This window comes from Tiliqua scincoides, chromosome 7 (assembly GCF_035046505.1).
Source record: "Tiliqua scincoides isolate rTilSci1 chromosome 7, rTilSci1.hap2, whole genome shotgun sequence".
Lineage (NCBI taxonomy): Eukaryota > Metazoa > Chordata > Lepidosauria > Squamata > Scincidae > Tiliqua > Tiliqua scincoides.
In genome coordinates, this window is record NC_089827.1 from 63,643,184 (window position 1) to 63,652,996 (window position 9,813).

A 9,813-nucleotide genomic window follows, 5' to 3' on the forward strand; every position below is an offset into this window, starting at 1 on the left:
GAGAAATATTGTATTGGGTTGCCCATTTGTAATCTGCACATCTGTAGATCAAAAAGGCAATCTGTAGATCTGTTTTTTTTTTAAAAAAAGTCTGTAGGATAAAGGTATTTAGTGGACATTCTTAAAAACCAGTTTGGTTAAATATGTCCAGACAGTGCCAACCTGAGATCGCAGGGGGCTCTGGGGCAAAGCCCAGCAGTGGGGCCACGGGGCGGTTCTTGCCCACCCCAATGGTGAACTGGACACTACTATTGCCACCAGGGCTAACAGTTCAAGGGACAGCTTGGCAGAAGGGCCCTCTGATGCACTTGGGCCCTTAACCAGTGCCAAATGTTTATATTTCTCTATATATGGTGTTTCTATTTATCCCTCTATATGTTTTCTTTATTTCTCCCAATCTCGTTTTCTTGTTAAGAAAATAGAATAAAGCATTTGCAGGATCCAAGGAGAATAAACAAATAAATGTTCATAATAGCATCTGATTTCTGGGCGGCAGAAAAATGTGGTATGGAAAGAAGTGCCAGAGTATGCTGGCAATACCACCCACCTTCATATGTAAGGGACTCTGACATCTTTGTCTTCCCTTCTTTTAAAAATAATACCAAGATCGAGAGCAGGAGAGAATAAGCCACTTTCCCGTATATTTTAATAGAAGAGAGATTTAAGTCATGTCCTTGCAGAAGGAGCACAATCTCCGTGCTAATGCAGCGGGGCAAACATCTACTGCACTTCCCGCTTGCAAGAGATTTCTATAAATACTGCCTCGATTATTTCAGAATGCAAGTTGGCTTTATATACTGTACAGAACTGGCACTTTGCTGGCCTTCTCTGAAAATCTTTGCTGCCTATTAGACAGAAGAGACCAGTTCAAGGCACAAAAGCAATTCCTCATTATCAGGTAAACCAGCATCAGTGTTCTTCTTAAAAGCACCATGTTCTGTTGCCAACAATGTGAATTATGTAAGAGGGGGGTTATTTGGTTCCTCTCTTCCATCCTCCTGACTGTTTTAGAAAGTGAAAAACACGATTTTTTTTTCAACACGTGACTGCTGGGGTCCTTTTGAGCCCTATCAGTAAAAAAAACACGGCACATATCGCCACAGCAGTCGAAATCAGCATATATTCAGTCAAGGCTGAAATCAAAGCAGAACTGACCCGTTCCACCAAGCAAAATGTGCAACGTAACTGGAGCATTGAACATGGGAAGAATTTAGTTTGAGCTAGGTCGACTGTCACAATTGCGCCTATCTAGGAAACTAGAACCCAACTCGTGTTGTGACAATAGGCAGGGCCATCTGAGCTATGACATGGACTGAGGAGACTGCTTCAAGAGGCGGGCTCGGGGAGCTGGCAGACTAATGATGACTGTCCTGTACTGTGTGTCTGCCTGCTGCCTCCCCCAGCCCACAACCAACTCCGTCACATCACCCCCGCAGTGTAGATGGGGCTTGCCCCGCCATGGGTCACACCCCTACCTGCCAACTCCCACCCAGCAGCCCCAGAACTAATTGCAGTGACATGACGATGTCATCACAATCACTTCCTGAACGCTCGGGGTGAGGCCAGCTGCTTCTTCTGAAATGGCTGGCTTCACTTCAAGCATAATTTTGGAAGCGGCGGGCAGCAGGACCTGCCTGCTGCCTCCGTAGCCAGTCGGCACGCTTGCTGGGAGCAAAGGTGGCAATTTTGGAAGAAGCAGCCACCTTTGCTCCTGGTGACCAGGCCTCGGAGCGATGCCACCTGCTTCTTCTGAGGGCAACCGCGCTGAGACTGGCTGCACGGAGGAGGAATCTGCAGTCCATCTCAGGGGCAATCACACATCTCAGAGGTATGTCGCCCACTCTCTCGGCAGCAGGCAGCATAGCTCCAAGCGACTGACTGCTGCGGAGCCAGTGGCCAAAGGCTCCGTGGGCTGAATCACTTGGAGAGCGCAACAGGCAGGAAGACCTGCTGCCTCCTCAGGGGATTCCCAAAGTGCCACCCGGTACCGTGTGTGGCTCTAAGGAGCTACGCCACCGCTTCACCCCATGGAAGATTGAGACAGAGGCAGTCACCTCTTCCTCCACTGCCACTGTCACCCTGCACATGCCTGATCTTGTCTGATCTCAGAAGCTAAGCAGGCTCAGGCCTGGTTAGTACTTGGATGGGAGACCGCCTGGGAATACCAGGTGCTGTAGGCTTATACCATAGTCTTTCGAGACTGAAGGTTGCCAACCACTACTGCAAACAAACATCGTGGGGGGAAAAAGTAGCAGGGCACCTTGGTGATCCTGCTCATACTCCTCCATGAGAACAATCAGAGAAGTGGCAAACTTCTTGGCCTCCACCTCCTTCTCGGCCACCCAGCGATGGCCAGATCAACAAGGAGAAGCATCCCTATCCACCCCTTCCATTCTTTATTGCCACTGTCTCCCATTAGTTCCTACCTGGCCAAATGGGGCATAGCATGCTGGGAGTAGAACAGACTCTCCTATGCCTTCCCCCCCCCCATTTGTTAGAATGTGGTGGGTGAAAAGCAGGACACAGTAGAGGTAAAAGTAAAGAGCAATAGGATGGGGAGGGCGACATAGACAAATAGATAAATAATTATATTCCTCATAATGAGATCTCAGCATCTCTCAAATGTATCGTATTGTGGACTGATTTTTCATTTTCATGGTGAGCAATGGGAGGACATTGGATTTCTATTTATGGTGTAAGCTTAATAGTAATAGAATTTACATGAAATCTGAAGCAAATAAATGAAATCTAGAATGCGTAAGCAGCAGAGAACTAACATTGTGCTTTCTTTTCAAAAGTAATTGTGTCTCAAGCTGTGTGGCTCTACATGCCACAACTTAAAATAAGAAACTAGCATTATATTTCAGCATGTGCTCATGGCAATTTGTTAGTAAATGTCAATTTGTTTTTATAATGGACATCTGGTTAGTAGGGACCAAAGATTGTTTAGAAGAATTTTAATTTGTTTAGACTGTTAGACTGTCCTTCAAGTTTTTGTGACCAAAGCAAAAAAAAACAAACACAAAAAACTAGAGAAGAAGTTCCTTTTCAATTACCCAAGATCCTTCACATCTGATAGTCCAAAGAAGTTCCAAGGGAAGGAGATCAAGATGCAGCAACCCTCTTGCTGACGGCTTCTTCCTTCCAGGAGAGCCATTAGGAATAGAACCTCAATGACGCTTGCCATCACATCCTCCAGCAATGCAGCTATTATTTTTGGCGGCAAGAGTGGAGTGGAAGCCACCGCAGCCCATCCACCTGTTGCTTAAACAGGCCAGGCAGCTGGCAGGCCAGGGGAGATAGTGCAAAGTCCCAGAGTGAACGTGACCCTTCTTCAGTTTGCTGCCTCATTCAGGCTGCTGCTCAAAGCCACCACTTCAGTGGACCACAAGGGTAGGCTGCCCCTAACGGTGCCCCCAAACCTTCCTGTTTTTGCTGCATATCTAAAATGTACAGGAAAGTTGTCAAACCCCTGGCAGGCCACAATATGTCACCGGTAGGTTGTGTTTGGCTTCATGCATCAGAAGTTGTGCCGGCTGGGCCATTTACTTTACAATTTACTATTAATTCTTAGGCATGCAGCGTATGTATATTTATGACCAATGTACCATCAGTTCTCATTATCTGCTGGCGTTATGTTCCTGGAAACCCAGCAGATACCGAATCAGCGGATACCGAATCATCGTTCATATGGGATCAGTGGGGCTAGGGAGAAGGGTAGTTAACCTGGTCAGGAATGCCAGCAGCAGATGGCTTCAGAACGGTGTAGATAGCTTCAGAGTGGCTGCTCCAAATGCTTCAAAATGAGAGTGGCCATGGATGCCACAGATAGCCAAGAACAGGCAGCAGATGGCGCAAGGTAAGTTACACTCTTGTTCCTGCAACTAAACAAATCTGCAGGAACAGTATGTGTGAATAGCAAGGATTGACTGTATATTAAAGTGACCATTTTCTGGTTGGTGTGGTTTAAAGGGCACATGATACAGCAATCTTACTGAAGATGTCCAGGTTAGTATAGGCCGTGCCTCATTATCCACTAGGGTTCCGTTCCAGAACCCTCCATGGATGAAAAAAATCAGTGGATACCAAATCAGTGGAAAAATAGCTTTAAAGACCCACTTTCTGGGTTTCTTGCTCCTCCACTATCACCCCAAAATGCATTGGTATAGACACTATACTGCATTCAGCCACTAGAAGGGGGGAATAATGGACTCTAATGGAATGAAATTATGAAATTATTCCATTAGATTCCATTATTCACCCCATCTACTGGCTGAATGTAGTATAGCATCTATATCAATGCATTCTGGGGTGACAATGAAGGACAAACAAACAAAGCTGGAAGTGGGTCTTTATAGCTATCTTTAACCCCAATAAGTTTGCAACCAGTACGATTTAACAGGGCGAAGGTAGAAAATTGGATTTTGGCACTTTTTTTCTTTGTTACAAGGCATTTAAAGGTGGACCCTGGTATCAGTGGTGAGTCATATCAGTGGATGCCAAATCAGTAGACAACATGGCACAACCTGTACCTGAATGCATGGCTGACTGGGAAGCCCATAAAGAATGTACCTTGTTATGTGCCCACAGATGGATCTGAAAAATATGAGCGAGTATTTCATAAGAACATAAGAGCCCCACTGGATCAAGCCAAGGGCCCATCTAGTCCGGTTTCCTGTATCTCACATTGGCCCACCAAATGCCCCAGGGAGCACACAAGACAACAGACACAACCTGTGTCCTGGTGCCCTCCCCTGCATCTGGCAATCAGAGGTAGCTTGCCTCTAAAACCAAGAGTTTACATAAACCTACTATGACTCGTAATGAACTTTTCCTCCAGAAATTTGTCCAATCCCCTCCACAAGGCATCCTGTGGCAAGGAGTTCCACAAACTAACTCCTGGGTAAGCATTCCTCAGTACTTTCATCAGAAATAATCAAAAGAGTTTATTTTTTATGAATGCAGAAACCTTATTTTAGAATCGCAGCAGGGATATTTTAAATGGTAAAGCATTAACAATAGTAAAATCCTGCTGAGAGTTTTACTAACCCTGCAAGAAAGTGGAGAGATGTCATTTCAATACTTCCCCTAGGACAGTCCAGCTCTTTCAAAGGTGTAAGAATATGCTCTCACTGCACTTTAAGCTATAGATATCCTTACAGATTATGACTAAAACACTGTCACATTCATTCAGAGGACAGAATTTTCTGAGCAGAAGACATAACAGCAGTAACATGCCTGTTGCAAGCAATATCTAAAGAACAAATCAAGTGTCATGTGCAACAGAGATTGTTGTCACTAGAGAAAAATGCAGAAATAGGGAACTTCATGCCATTTACAAATTCAAATCAACCTTTTCTCATAGGCCTTTTTTTTTTCCTCCTGTACAACCAGGTGGTGCAAAACATGTGCAGTTTCACCAGCAAAACAGACAACTCAAATCTACATTAGAAGTCAAGCAACCTGTACAAGGTCCCCTGCAGGTTAAAGAATACAAAAAGCAATGGCTGTCAATGTAGGCATGATGTAGGAACATGGCTCATTAGAATCTTAAAAGGAAATCGACCTGCAAAACCTGTCGCTAGGCTTCTAATATATTATCAGCTGCCTTGACCACAGTTCTTCGCAGAGCCCCTTAGGGGAGCTGTAGAAGCAGGGAGAGGTATTTGGTGTCACCTCTTCAAGAGGCACAGGCACTTGCCAAGTGGCACCGCTGAAAACAGAAGAGGAGAAAAGAAGGCACTAAGAATCTCTGAAAACATTGTAGTCCTCAAAAAGCCGTGTTTTGAAATGTCACAAGTAGTTTCTTTTTCCTCGCAGCATTAAGAGTCACTCTGATTTTGCACTGAACATTGTTCAACCGCAAATGCACTTACGCCGAGTTTCAAATCTGTCAACTGAAATGTTCGGAAGGAGTCGTTTGTTGCTCCTTTCCTTACCTAAAGAATGACTGAGGACTGTAAGATCTATTTGGAAAGAGAAATGGTCATTCCAATTAGTCAAGTCCAAAGAATAATGATGGCTCTTTCGATACAATGTTGTCCCTTTCAACAACATTATCACCATAATAACCTGAAGGTCACAATCCTGTCCATACTTACCTGGGAGTAAGCCCCATTGACTACTAAGAACTTACTTCTGAGTAGACATACATAGGATTGGGCTCTAATTATAGTAAAAGCTTGTATGTTACAAGAACGGAGAGAAAAGAGCATAGTCTAAGACAGGGCTGATATTAGTCCAGTACCATAGGTGAGGCCTTACAGGGCAGGGGTCTGTGGACTCATGCAAGGGCCCACCTGGGATCATCGAGCATGGTGAGAGCTGCTGCATTAATCACAGCAATATAGAACTCGTGTAAGAACAGAAAGAGTCACATGGGAAAAGGCTGTAGCTCAGTGATGGAGCACATGCCTTACATGCCAAAGTCTCAGGTTCAGTCCCCAGCATCTTCCCCAAGAAGCGCAGAGCAAGTCAGTGTTGACAATACAAAGCAAGATGAATTAATGGACTGGTTCAATATAAGGCAGCTTGGTATGTTCTCAAATAGAGTCATATGCTTTGGTAAACAACCCAGTGTGTCTCCATAACTTCATGTACTAGTTCTACAGCAGCTTGTCTTACATGGCAGTCAATGGGCTTCCTCCCAGGCTTCTACGTTATCGCAAGGGCCAGGGAGGAAATCCCAATGGGAAGGGGTGAGAAGGAAAGAAACTGCCTTAGCTTTCTTTCTCTGTCCCTCATGCTTCTCATTGTAGCTGCAGCTCCTTCTCTTCCACCCTACTTGGTGGAAGCTCCTCTTTCGCACCTTCCAAGGGGGAGAAGGGAACAACCGTCCCCACCCACCAGCATACCTGCCATTCCATTTGGGTAAGCTACGATCGGAGAGTCATGCCAGGAGGCGGTCTGCATTCACACAACAATCTTCCGCAGCACGGGCTCAGGGCCTACTACAAACAGGCACCTATCCCGATTTAAACCATGGTTTATATCACAGCTACAGGCAGAGTTTGTAATCACTGGAGCAACCGGCTATGGGGCCAGAACCCTCACAAGGGCCCACTGCTAATCCTTGAGACCATCTCTGTGCTCATAGCCTTCACGTGGAGGAAGGGATTCTATTTATATTTTGAAATTTTTTACTATACTTGAATTACATTTTGTTAATTAATTATAGAGCAACATAATTTATTTCTCTGAAAAAGTTAAAAAGACAAATATGTTTCAAAAGCAACCTACACATTTTGTAGACTTACCTATATGCCATTTTATATTAAAATGTACTTACATCCATTTGGTCCATTAACTCACATGCGCTTTTTAAGCACACATTTTAAGAACATAAGAACAGCCCCACTGGATCAGGCCATAGGCCCATCTAGTCCAGCTTCCTGTATCTCACAGCGGCCCACCAAATGCCCCAGGGAGCACACCAGATAACAAGAGACCTCATCCTGGTGCCCTCCCTTGCATCTGGCATTCTGACATAACCCATTCCTAAAATCAGGAGGTTGCGCATACACATCATGGCTTGTACCCTGTAATGGATTTTTCCTCCAGAAACTTGTCCAATCCCCTTTTAAAGGCGTCTAGGGTAGACGCCAGCACCACATCCTGTGGCAAGGAGTTCCACAGACCGACCACGCGCTGAGTAAAGAAATATTTTCTTTTGTCTGTCCTAACCCGCCCAACACTCAATTTTAGTGGATGTCCCCTGGTTCTGGTATTATGTGAGAGTGTAAAGAGCATCTCCCTATCCACTCTGTCCATCCCCTGCATAATTTTGTATGTCTCAATCATGTCCCCCCTCAGGCGTCTCTTTTCTAGGCTGAAGAGGCCCAAACGCCGTAGCCTTTCCTCCTAAGGAAGGTGCCCCAGCCCCGTAATCATCTTAGTCGCTCTCTTTTGCACCTTTTCCATTTCCACTATGTTTTTTTTGAGATGCGGCGACCAGAACTGGACACAATACTCCAGGTGTGGCTTTACCATAGATTTGTACAACGGCATTATAATACTAGCCGTTTTGTTCTCAATACCCTTCCTAATGATCCCAAGCATAGAATTGGCCTTCTTCACTGCCGCCGCACATTGGGTCGACACTTTCATCGACCTGTCCACCACCACCCCAAGATCTCTCTCCTGATCTGTCACAGACAGCTCAGAACCCATCAGCCTATATGTGAAGTTTTGATTTTTTGCCCCAATGTGCATGACTTTACACTTACTGACATTGAAGCGCATCTGCCATTTTGCTGCCCATTCTGCCAGTCTGGAGAGATCCTTCTGGAGCTCCTCGCAATCACTTCTGGTCTTCACCACTTGGAAAAGTTTGGTGTCGTCTGCAAACTTGGCCACCTCACTGCTCACCCCTGTCTCCAGGTCATTTATGAAGAGGTTGAAAAGCACCGGTCCCAGGACAGATCCTTGGGGCACACCGCTTTTCACCTCTCTCCATTGTGAAAATTGCCCATTGACACCCACTCTCTGCCTCCTGGCCTCCAACCAGTTCTCAATCCACGAGAGGACCTGTCCTCTAATTCCCTGACTGTGGAGTTTTTTCAGTAGCCTTTGGTGAGGGACCGTGTCAAACGCCTTCTGAAAGTCCAGATATATAATGTCCACGGGTTGTCCCACATCCACATGCCTGTTGACCTTTTCAAAGAATTCTATAAGGTTCGTGAGGCAAGACTTACCCTTACAGAAGCCATGCTGACTCTCCCTCAGCAAGGCCTGTTCGTTGATTTTGATTGCTTTCCATTCTACCATAGAGATATAAAGTGTATAATACATTTTATTTATATCTCTAAGATTCTACAGATTTTGACTGTGAACCCTGCAAAAAATGTTTCCAATTGGGCCCCGCAGCTCTTAAGGCCAGCCCTGTTCACACCCCCCCCCCCATTCTTCTCCTTTACAAATGAGATGATTGAAAGAACAGATATTAAACAAACAGTCTGAAATTTACTAGTTCCCCCTGGATCCTTTTTAAAATTCAAGTTTTACATTGACAATCCTTCAGTCCCCTGGCATGGAAATTAATGTATAGACATCTTACACATCTGAAGATTAGCTATTTCACATCTGAGTTCCTTTAAACTCTTGGGTGGATGCCATCCAGACCCTGTGCTGTGTTCAGTCCCAATTCTGTACTTACCTAGCACCAGTTCTGAGCCCTGGTGCTAGGTACCATAAACATGCCATGAATGGCACCCGGAGAGTAGGGCACCCGGAGAGTAGGGAACACTGATGTGGGCCATCCCAGTCAAGCAACGGGCCTAGTGCTGGCAGAAAGAGGACATGCCGCTGGGTGTAAGTAAGACCTCTGGGTGGCGGTGCAGCCTCTGGGGGGGTGGGGAGAGAGCAGAATGAGGGTGGAATGAGGGCAGAGCAGGGGAAGAACTTTTGGTGTATCTAAACAAGTCTTTATTTGCCTGGGTGTTTTTAGCCATGAACCCTTCATACTCTTTATTTATTTATTTATTCCAAATCCCTTACTGCCATTTTTTTCTTTTGCCAGAAGTTGCATTTCTTTTTGTTCTCATTTGGGCAAGACTTCTATTTTCTGAAATAGGTCTTCTTGTCTTTTATAGCTCCCTTGACTCTACTATGAGCTACTGTATATTCTCTATAAGGGGTCCGTATGGGGGCATGGATTCCTTCTCTTTCTGCGCAATTACAGTGCTGTCTCTGGACACTCAGCGATGATGTCACCTGTCACCGTCAAAATCCAGGCTGCCAAGTTCATGATGCACAGAGCTCAGTTCTGACCTGTAAGGCTGTGCGGCTTAGTGGGAACCCTGCTCATGGACCATG

General features: G+C 45.4%; 1 pseudogene; it reads left to right on the forward strand.

Moving 5' to 3' along the window:
* Positions 1-2,060: 2,060 nt before the first annotated feature.
* On the forward strand, positions 2,061-2,180 carry LOC136658207 (5S ribosomal RNA; annotated as a pseudogene).
* The last annotated feature ends 7,633 nt before the right edge of the window (positions 2,181-9,813 follow it).